This window comes from Cebus imitator, unplaced genomic scaffold (assembly GCF_001604975.1).
Source record: "Cebus imitator isolate Cc_AM_T3 unplaced genomic scaffold, Cebus_imitator-1.0 Scaffold353, whole genome shotgun sequence".
Lineage (NCBI taxonomy): Eukaryota > Metazoa > Chordata > Mammalia > Primates > Cebidae > Cebus > Cebus imitator.
Window position 1 is genome coordinate 67,422 of NW_016107668.1, and position 12,031 is coordinate 79,452.

A 12,031-nucleotide genomic window follows, 5' to 3' on the forward strand; every position below is an offset into this window, starting at 1 on the left:
GGGTGGAGCTCAGAGCAAGCCAGCCAGCCAGACCTACGCATTATGTGAATATTAAATGTGTTTAAACCAGTGTTCAGTAATCTCCATTGGCACCAGAGGGGAGGTAATTCTCCATGGCATTTCTCTGAGTCTTGTGACAGCTTTTGTTTAGGATGATCTTTTCAAGGCTGTGTGCAGAGCAAACAGCCTTGGAAAGTGGATGTAGTGTCTAGTATACCTCTCTAGGACAGAGAGAGGGAAGGTTTGTTCCCTGACCAGGATAATAAAGATAACTTCTTCCCCAGGGACAAAGATTCAGCATGTTCTCTAGCGTCCCTCTTGAGTGGTTTCCTAAGTTCAGTGTTTCTCAGCTGTGACACAAATCACAGTACGTACAGGAAACTGGATGGTAAGCGGAGCTGAAGCCAGTACCAAGTCATGCTGCCTGCTTTCCCATTAGCAATCTACTGAGTAAATCCATTTGGGTTCATTGTCTCCTTACCAACCAAACGTACGGATTCTGGGGAGCTGATCTAAAACCTTCCTGGCGCTACCGAGGGACTGCGTGACAGCCTAATCTGCTTCTGCGTCCCCACCGCTTCTCCACACTTTTCTGTTTCATTCTGACCTTGGGCTTCCTTGCCTCTGGCTTCCTGCTTAGGATTGGCACAACAGGAGGTGTTGCGGCAGGTGGGAAAATGGGAAGAGTGAGAGGTCAGAGTATTTATTCTTCTTGCTCCTTCTCTGCCTCTGTGGCAACAGCTCCTATTAGTAGGAGCCAGACTCTGGTAAAAACAATGCTCTTGGAAAAATATATGTCACTATTGCTAGACCTATTAAAAACTTTCATGCTGCCTAAATCTCTACAAACAGCTTTCACAAAGCTATCTACGGTAAACTATTTTGGATGTGCCGCCTCGTTTTTCAAGATAAATTAAGGCAGTCTTTTATGTGTATGAAACAGGTTATACACAGGTACATACAAGACTGCTTTGAAAACTTTAAATTACTTCCTGTCCTCGTCTTACTGAGTCATTGCAGCCACCTTGGGTCTCCATAAGGCAAAGATACTTGTCTTAATTTATGGTACTCTCGGGATGGCTTTGGCTGGACTGTGTTACAAACGCATTTCCACCTGCTCCTGGCCATGTTGTTTTGATGCCTATGGCAGTCCTGTGGGTGGGCATGTTAGTGGCCATGCTGAAGATGTCCTCTTTGTCCTTCTGCATCTCACTGCACCTCTTCTCACAGATAGTTGTGGTTCCCAGTGTGCAAATCATACACTTTAAGTCTTTGTACAGTTAAGTAAATATATAGAAAATTAAATAAGGACCACAGCATAAAAACATTCTACATAAACGTAGATCGTTTGAGGGCACAAGTAAACTCAGAATCATAGTTTGTAGTTGAAAGAGATCTCTAAAGACAGAATAAAACTTACTCATTGTACAGTTCATTTGATTCTCGGAAAATTAAAATTGCATGAATTCCTTTTAGTCCCAGTCAAAACCATCGCATTTTCCCTTTCTTTGATATTGTTCCTACAATGCACCGGAAGAAGTAACAAGAACAGTTCTAAAATTCCAAGCTGATAGAAAGGTATATTATCCCAGTAGAACATATGAAGAGAAACGTACTAAGTGGTCCGTTTCCTTTCGTGACAATGACGATGAGTGGGTAGGCTGTGATGCCCGTACAGGCCTCAGAGGATGGGCAGGTGCGGGTCAGGAGGGAGAGACTGCGGAAGGGAGGCTCGAGCAGAGCAGGCAACCTACGCAAAGGCCTGAGGGAGAAAGAAACGGAAGTATCCAGGGAGCTGTAAGCAGGTCAGAGTTATAGGAGCATAAGCTAGAATTGAGGGAAAACAGAGGAGAAAAAGGTGAATGCCACCATTTAAAATTATCTGCTTCTAGCTACACAGCCAGCTTTTCTCACTGTAAATGTCTGCCAGCGCCGGGCTGGAGAACAGCCAAGATCAAAACGCCCAGGTTCTCAATTGACCAAACAATCATGATTAACTCTTTGAGAGCCCTATTTCCATTAACAGTTCTTTAGCACTGGCTGTGTGTCTAATCCTAAGTAATTTTGATTCAAATTAAGAGGTCGTTAGGAACCAAGGTCAATGCATCTATTGAACAGTTCCCATCACCAGTGTGTCTCCCAAGAGTTGGTTTTTGATTCTCTTCCATGAAGTCTAACTCCAAAAAGCATCTAGATCAATGCAGTTCAAGATAAAGGCTGGGCTCTACATTGATGAATGTGAGTTTGGACAAGGAATTGTTTGCGGATAATTAGCCTTTCCGCAATCTACATCAGTGACTCCTAAAACCTCACCTAAATGGCCATACAAATATAAGTAGAAACAGAATGCTTGTTATTTTGACACAACTTCCAGGCAGGCTGCCCATCACCTAGCACCTCCCCACCACCGCACTGTCTTCTCTAAGCTTCTCTATACAGAAGTGTGACCTAAGTAGAATTTCTGTATATTTTTAAGGTGGGGGTAGTTTTGAGAAAGAGAAAAATTATCTCAGAAATTACAATAAAGGTAGGAATGAATAAAAATATATTTTGTTTCTGCTAGCAAATAATTTATATTGTAACTAAATATCTAATTATTTAAAAAAGCAATTAGTAACAGACAGTTGGACAAGACCCTTTGGTTCAGTGCTCTGCTGTTGCTGACCTGAAATTCTTAATGATCTTTAAACAAAGGGTCCCACAGTTTCATCTTGTATTGGGCCCCACAAACCATGTCTCTGCTCTTGCCTGTTATATGGGAGTCCTCTGATGGGCAGGTGTTATGTGCATAACTGGTCAAGCAGAACAAATGGAAAAGAAAGACTTAATCCAGGCTTTGAATAAACTTTAGTAAGTAGATAATTTAGGCAAGGGGAGGGAGGAGTCTTAAAATCCTGAATTAATATTCTTGCCAGGAAAATAGCAAAAAAATGTAATAACAATAAACTAAAATTAAAGGCTAAAATTAATCTCCCAAAATGGTTTCAAAAAATAAATTACTCTGCTTTGGCTTTGCCTGTTTTCTCTGACGTAAATAGCTGGTTTATTCACTTAAATCTACACTGTTGCTTCAGCTTCCAGAGAGGATTTAGTATTATACACAGACCATGAAATAACTTCATAATTATCAGAGAATTCCACAAGGTGTCAGCCTCAAGCTAAACTGATAAATCCAACACCGGGAGACAGTTTTAATTTTAAGAAATGAAGATTTCAAGTCTCCATTTTGAATTCTGTGTCTGGGGCCTATAGTCACACAGCAGCTGTGATTTGTTGGGTCCTGATTATACGCCAGGCACTTAACATGCATGACTTCTAATCTTTAAAATAACCCTGTGCTATGGTATGAATGTTTATGTTCCCCAAAAGTTCATACATTGAAATCCTAAGCCCAATGTGATGTTTTTAGGAGGTGGGGCCTTTGGGAGGAGATTAAGTCATGGGGCAGAGACCTTATGAATGGAATTAGTGCCCCTAGCAAAAAAGGCATGGGGGTCTTGTGTGCTCCTTCCACCTCATGAGGACACAGCTAGAAGGCACCATCTATGAGGAGCAGGCCCTCACCAGACACCGAATCTTCATGCGCCTCCATCTTGGACCTCTCAGACTCCAGAACTGTGAGGAACAACTTTTTGTTGCTTATGAGCCACTGGGTGGTTTAGTACAGCACTTCTCACAGTGTTCTGTTAGAGCTGCCCAAGCTGACTGAGATATCTGTATTGATTTCAACCCCCATTTCACAAATGAAAAAACAAGGCCAATGAGTATTAAGTCAATTTCCCAAGGCATACAGCTAATAAGTGCCAGAATCAATATTCAAAGACAAAACTATTTGAACCCAAATCCTGCGCAATTTCTGCCACACTGCCTCAAGGCCTCAAACAAACAAAATAATAAAAACAGTTCAAGAATGGATACAAAACAAACTCTGGGACTGTCTCCCATCCAGGCTCTATTCTACAGCAGCTAAGGGTGCTGGAGCGTTACAGTGGAGCTGATAAACATCAACCCAGCAGTTCCTGTCTCCTGGGTTTTTGAGCACAATAGGGCCACTCACCAGGGCAACTCCCAGGGTACAGAACCCTGCAAAGGGGCATTCCAATGCCCACTGGTTTTCATTGTCTTCTGTTATTATGATTATCCAGTATTGCGTAAGTTTCAAAGCAATGTTTGGAGTAAATCACAAGGATTAACGCTACTGTTGCTTCCAGACGTTCCTGAGTGGGAAATCACACGGCAGGAATTTCTGCTCAGGAGCCTCCCCTAGAGCTGTAGTTTCTTGACCAGACCTACAAATCCAGCCCTTTGCCTTCTGAAGCTCTGGGGCCATTCCTCCCTTTTTTAGAAGGTGATTCAATATTAAGCTTACTGCTGGTTGTTCTGGGCAACATTATAGCTGAAACTTGGACAAGCCCCCTCTCTCCCAGGTCCCTGTCATTTGGATTAATTGCCTTGTTGCACTGAACTTGAATCCCTACCTTGCAAAGAGAATAACGAGCATGAGGATTAATATGTCTGGCTCTGAGTTTGAGTCCCAGTACCATCACTTTTAGGGAGACCAACCATCCTGGTTTGTACCCAAAGGTCCAGGATCCCAGGAAATCCCTCAGTCACAGGCAAACTGAGATGGTGAGTCACCCTAAGCTCACTTCCTAACTGTGCAACTTCAAGCAAGTCACCTAACCTCTCAAGGCCTGATATGTAAAATAGATAAATGCTAATATTTACCTCATCAGATCCTTGTGAAGATTAGATGAGATATGTATACAGTGCTTAGCATAGAATAGGCACGCAATACATTTTAGTTAATAATGTTCAATAAGCATGCAATACATTTTAGTTAATAATAACTCTCAACCTGCTAGTACTCACTCAGCCTACCGATCTTCTAGAACTCCTATGACTAGAGGGCTGCTTTGTTCTTGCCAATCATTTCCAAGAAAGAGAAGTCCTGCCCAGAGCCTGAGATCCAAAACTGGGGCCCTTCCCGCCCTCCATCTACTCGCTTTTTCAATTTTTCTTGCTCCTACACTGTCAGCTCTCCTATTTAACAAGCCTCTGGGAGCTCTTTGTTTCCGAGCATCAGTAACCATCCTGACAGCTCACACTCCCAAAAGCCTCAGTGACCATGAGGATGTCCCTCTGAAAAGGCAGAGCCGGTGACCATGGCCCAGGAGGGAAGGCCTGAGCCTGCTGGTGCCTAAAGTCTGCGTGTGGCTGAAAATGTACATCCGGATTCTATTCACGGGTATAATAACATGAATCTAGCCTCAAAAATAATTTTGTTGACTTGTCCAATAATCCTTTTCAATTCAACTGCATCTAATGTCCTGTTTAATTAATGATCTTTCTCCAGCAAGGCATTTAATGGCTGTCATGTTTGACTACACTTTGACATATATATCTTCATCATCATTATAAACATTGCATTTTACTACTTGATAAAAAATTCTATGCATAATTAGATTCTGTTTTATTTTATAAAATAACATGATTGTTCTCTGCAGCAGGAAAAGGACACGATGGCTAGAAGCAGTCCCTGCTCTGTTTTCCTTTTCCATCTCCACACGCTTGTGTTTATTTTCAAACACGTTTAGACTATACGTACAATTGCCTCACTTAGGAGAGCTCACAACACATTCTGCTTGTGTGTTACCGACTACTCGGGAAATCTTAACCACCAGTCTGCAACTGAAAATAGTGTGCTTTATTTCTGTCTCCTAAAGAGATGCTCAGGGCTTGTATTTCCTTTTCATGGAAAATGTCACTAAATTTTTACATTTTGTCATTTTAAGTAAAATCAATACCTTGGGGCAGTAATATCTATATTTTGTCCATTATCTTCTTATCTAAAATGTCTTATTAAACAACTGAATGGCTCATTTGCACAGGAGAGCCATTTTGGGTAATTTTTATTGTAGATTTTTGTGTCGCTCAAGTCTACCTTCTTCCCAAGGCTTGACTGAAGTTCTCAGGTTATTACTCAGTAGACTTCCTTCTTCCTGCTCCAGTCCAATTTCTAATCCTTCCGTGAGACGGGGATGGTTCCCCAAGAGCTGCAGTCCACTCTGACTCTGTGGGAGAGACTCACCTATTACACGACATCTAGGCTTATTATCTGGTTGCTGCACATGCCCAATTCGAAGAGAGCACTGGGGACGGAGTATTTGCTAGTTCAGCTGGTGAGGCATCTGCATCCCTGATCCACGTGCCATGAGTAAACAGAAACATCTCCCTATTAGCCTCCAAGAATTAAGGTATTACTACAGATGATCTCTCTATTAACCTCCAACCTTTAGGTTTTATGACTTCATGATTTAAAATGAATAGACTTGAACTATATAAATTACAATATACTCACGGTGAAGAATAGGTCTATAATGCTGGAATGGGAGGCTCTGTCAATCAAGAAACCACATAGTGGGTATAGAGATGTCTGGAGCTTGAGGGTGGAAAAGAGAGAACTTCAAGGCGCTTTCCTCTGACATGTTTGAAGCTGACTGTGTCAGCGTTATGTGCCTAGCACAATTGCCAATATACTATCAGGAACACCAGAGGTAACAGAAAGCACTCACCTAAGGGAAGAATATTGTTTTATTCTAAATCAATCAATCCTCTAATTAAAGACTTGTTGGTCCTGTGAAGGTGAATATATCACCATCACGCCAGTGCGTGTTTTTCTTGTTGTGAGCATCTATTCTTTGGATATTTCCAGAAATGAAACTTCATGGGACATAAAATCCTGTATCCTTAGGATGTCATACCTAAGGGTATTAGCTAATCATCTAGTCCAGCTCTCTCATTTTACAGATGAGAGAACAGTTCAAATTGTGAAGCACAGATTTATCCAGACAGGCCTTAACCTCTCCAGCAGGGTTTCAGGATTATAATTTTTCATTACCGCAAATAAGAGAGGTAGGAAACTACAGGTTTTAAATGCGATCATAACCCTTTAAAAATACCCATTGCTCTTGATCTCTGAATTATTGGACCAGTTCCAATAAGCTAAGGTACTCATTAAGTTTTAACTTAATCTTGAAAAGAACAAAGAAAACTACATGATCTCACAAGGAGAAATACATGGAAAATCTTCCAGCTTATTGTCCATGACTTTTTGGACAATTATGCATTTGTAAATCCTACTTTTACTTCTGTGATCTATATCAGCACATGCTACTAGAAGTGGATCTCATTATGATCTCAGACCCAGTACAGAGTTCCTAAAGTACGTATATTTCTAGAAGACATGGAAACTTTCTCAGAGTCAGAAAGTCCTGTGCAATTTCAGATTGGATCATTAGCATAATTGTTTCAACATTAAAAAGAAAGATTCAAGCAATTTAAGATGTTTATGTAGAAAACTGTCTGCAACTGTCTCTTTGACAATGCAACATGAAAGAACCAATGATTCACTTTCCAGAACCACCTCCTCAGTAGCAACAACAGCTTCAACTTCCTTAACTGCTGCTTGCAAGTGTTGGCATCCTGCCTATAAATTTCTTTCCTGAAGAAATTCTGTTCCATTAACTCCAAAATTTAGATATTTCATTTACTCACTTAATATTAAACAACCATGCTAGGAATCATTATTTACTTAAAAATGAGTTGATCACTCTAAAGAATGACAGAGGGATCCAGCTACACCATTTATGGCAAGTATTCTAAACTTTGACTCTGTAGATTAATCACCACCAGAATCAAACACAGTCTCAGTCACAATACTGGATAAGGTATAACTAAAAACCGACAATGATATAATGGTATTCCAGACTTTTGTATAAATTTACTCCACTTCCAGGTTTGTTATATGACTTACTTCCAAATCAGAAGATTATCTCTGCTCAGAAAATCGAAGTTGATAGCTTCCCAAGAGAATAGAAACGTCAAAGACAGAAAGTCTTTCTTTGATATGGATTCCTCAAGGGTAGGGATGGCGGATGAGCTCACCAAGAATAAAACAAAGCTTGACACCATGCAGTCCTCATCTGACTTATGAAGAATCTTTTCTCTCAGGCCTTATTTATTCGTTCTTTCATTCATTTGGCCAACATTTATTGAGCACCTGCTATATGGCAGGTACTAGTTAACATCAGGAATTCAAAAGCAAATAAGCTGTGTTCCTTCTCTCAGGGAGCTCATCATTAATAAGCCATGTTAGCAAATAATTACACTGCTCTACTCATGTTGGTATCTATAGTAAATGCTTGTGCACGCAGGTCAAGCTTCAACCCTTTCTGCACTTACTGAATTGGTATTATTATCTCTGTATATCCCCTCAAAGACTAACAATTTCAGATGTCAGGTGATTCTTTCAATAATGCTTTTCCTTTGACTAAAATAATCAATGCCTTACCACAAACATGCCCAAAGTTATTAACCATGCAATTTCACATCTTTCAGAAATTTAATTCTCCACTCCCTTCCTCCCCATACACATACACATACAAAGCATTTATCTGACAGTGAGTTGATCTCCTGAATGCTTTTTCAGGCTCCCTTAGCGTACAGATGCCATTCGATGACAGTGACAGGCAGTGAGTCCACTTACCACCTGATACCCCAAAACACTTCAGGAACAAGGCAGCTCTTGACATCAGGAAGACTGACAGTTAAACCAAATCCAGCCACAGGACTGGCGTTTAGAGGCATGAATCTTCTGCTTGTTCAGATGCTACAAGATCAAGAAAGTAGTCACCATTATTGAGTCCTTATCATAAGCCAGGCACTGTGTGTTAAATATTTAGTAGGCATTATTTAATATTCACAAAAATGAAGTAGATACTGTGTATTTGTCTGTTTTCATGCCACTGACAAAGATATACTCAAACCTGGGTAATTTACAAAAGAAAGAGGTTTATTGGACTTACAGTTCCACATGACTGGGGAGGCCTTGCAATCATGGTAGAGGGCAAGGAGGAACAAGTCACATCTTATGGGGATGGAGGCGGGCAAAGGGAGAGCTTGTGCAGGGCAGTTCCCATTTTTTTAGAACTGTCAGATCTTGTGAGATCCAGTCACTCTCGCAGGAGCAGTGTAAGAAAGCACCCACATAATTTAATCATCCCTCACTGGGTCCTTCCCACAACATGTGGGAATTAAGGGAGCTGCAAGATGACATTTGCTTGGGGACACGGAGCCATATCATACTGCCATTATCCCCATTTTAGAGATAAAGCAATTGAGGTCAAATAACTTGCGGAAAGCTACACAGCAGTAAGTGGTGGGGCCCCGATGGAAAGCCCAGCGTGCTGACTTCAAAGCCCACTGATTAGAAGTACACAGTTAAAGAAACTGGAACCCCAGATCTTAGGGTGGCACTATTAAGACATCTAAATGCTGTCTTTAGCTCTTCGTATTTCCTTTGAAGACAACATTTTTCTTAGATTTCAGTGAACACCAAGTGCCATGGCAAAAGTCCATTAACCACACAATTTTCTCTCATCTTAGTAGAGCCTGATATGCACAGCCATCTGCTTCTGTTTCTGCTGCATCACAGTGGCTGTTTATAAAGCTTATCTCAGGTACAGATGTCAAAGACAGTAAGGAGCTTTGAAAGGATCAATAGCACTGTAAAAAATAGGTGTTCAAGTTTTACCATCTCTTTCTTATTAAAGTTAGCCCATTTTTTTCTTTTAGCTAGGAGTGAGTCCAATGCTAGCTGCACCTGAAGAACATTTTATAATCTGTTTCAGCAACTTGTTAATACCTTGTTTATTAATTAGAAAATAGTCTGGGTGCCTTGTGTGCAGGCTAGGAAAGAGACTCCCGTTACCCTGAGTCTCCCTTAAAACAGAGCACAGAGCCAACCACATTTAACATCCGTAAGTGAACCTTATGGATGCATCGAAGTAGGTCTAGCTGAGAGCTGTGTAACAGACAGCCACAGGCCTCATCATGATCAATGGTGTCCACATGAAGTCCCATGTCTGTCATCTGGGGCAACATTTGTGATGATAGCATATTCCTCCTTTCAATTCTCGCTTTCCTCTTGAGGCAGACTGCTCATTTTTATCCCCTGAGAATGTTCCTAACAAGACGGATGTACCATCACACATTTACGGAGGAAGGAAAAAGGGCAACTACAGGAGTTTGAGTAAAAAATGAAAGCTGAATCATTCTCAGTAATATCCCAAATTTATATCCCTTAGTATCGCAAACTGAATTACCTCTATAAACATTAGTTTAGAAAAACAACTTTTCACTTACAGCTGCATGGCAGAGAACCTCGTCACCTCCATACAGGAAGGATCTTATTTTCAATCTAATGTGCCAATGGCAGTCTCCAATAAGAAGAAGCAATTTGCCAGCCTTGCCAATTACAGTTTGTCCTTGGCTGAAGATGACAGCAAAGTCTGTGCCCCTGGTTCATTGAAAACATCAGAAAGATATCCCTAATACTCAGTCTGTTTCTCTGTGAAGTTAACTGTTAAGGAGGTGATTAAAATTCAGCTTAACTTTGGTACCAAATCAAAGGAAAGACATTGCTATCTGATGGTAGGAGAGGGTTTCAAAACCATCCAAAGCAGTGATGACATGCATTTAAATTCTAAGCCCTGTGGGTGACATTGAAACTTGGTGCCTGTAATTTCACCCTCATCAGTAAGCTGCTGTTCTGTATCCTATGGATATAGGGCTAAAGGAAGTATCCACACTACTGCACACAGATTGACTTAAACATGCAGCTCTTGCCTCATTTAATACCTCTTTTATTAAAAAATGAACCTTGGCCATGAAAGAAAGGTCTGGGAAGAAATGACTCTTGATTATAATACTGGTTTCCTGTGTAATGATCAGAAAATTATTTTGCCTCTTTTTGTCCAAGCTATAATGTTAAGACACATCAGAGAGTTGATTTGTGAGGTTGCTATGATGACAGAATCACATGGAAAGGCAGATTGGAGATATTTGCTGTGTTAATAAGCTTTTAAAGATAAGTAAACAGATGACACCCAAACAATTATCCAAGAAAACACTTTTGAAGTTGATCTGCCACTATTACATCAGTGCAACACTGGATTATCAGTGTGAGGAAGTGAGAGACTTTGCTTGCTAATTAAAGGTATTTCTTATGTCCTGACAATGATTTGATGTACAGGAAATTAAGCCTAAATTATCTCCTCTGGTTCAAGCATCAGACAAAACTTTTGGGGAGAGGCATGATCTGGTGATTTGTTTATTAATTCAACAACCCTTCATTGAATGTCAACTCCATGCCTGACTCGGTTTTACTAGAGGCACAGAGGTGAATAGAACTAGGCTCCTGCCTCAAAGGACTTGCCAAAGACTGAAGGAGAGGGCACACCTACTCCCCAGCCCTAGCCACTACACCTGCCCTCACCTGGAGGCTCAAGTCTCCACGAGCTGCCTGCCTGCTTTCCATGCTGATGTCTGTGGGAACATGCTCTACTCCATTCTTACCTAATTAACTCCTACTTATTCAGATTTTAGCTCTGTGCCTGGCACATGGTATTTGCTCAATAATTATTACGGAATGCATGACTAAATGAACAAAACATCATAAGACAGTATGAGAAGTTGTCAGATACAGGAGGACGCAGACAGCTCTGGAGCATGGCAAGCCTGTGAAGGAAGGCTTCACAAAGGGCCCTGGAGCTCTCGGCACATGAGACACATCTTGAATAGGATTGAAGGGTAAATAAGGACAACACGAAGAGAGGGTTACAAAGTGGTGAGAAAAGATGAAAAACTACTAAACCAAGGGAACATCATCTGCCAAGGCATGAAGGTTTAAATGAGAAGGAAGCTTGACAAACAGCAAGTTTAGGGTGACTAAAACACAGAGCACACTGAGAACAGTTTAAACTGGAAGGCATGTACAAACTCTATGTTGAAGGCCTTAGGTGCCATAGTTAAAAGTAATGATTTTTTTCCTAACGTGATGGGAAGTCTTTGCAGGATTATACACGGGTGTATCAATTGAGATTCCGAGGCAAAGCAAGTGAATAACAGTAACTACTCTAGCTTAAGGAGAAAAAAAAATATTAAAGGGTGTAAAGTAGTTCAGAGACAC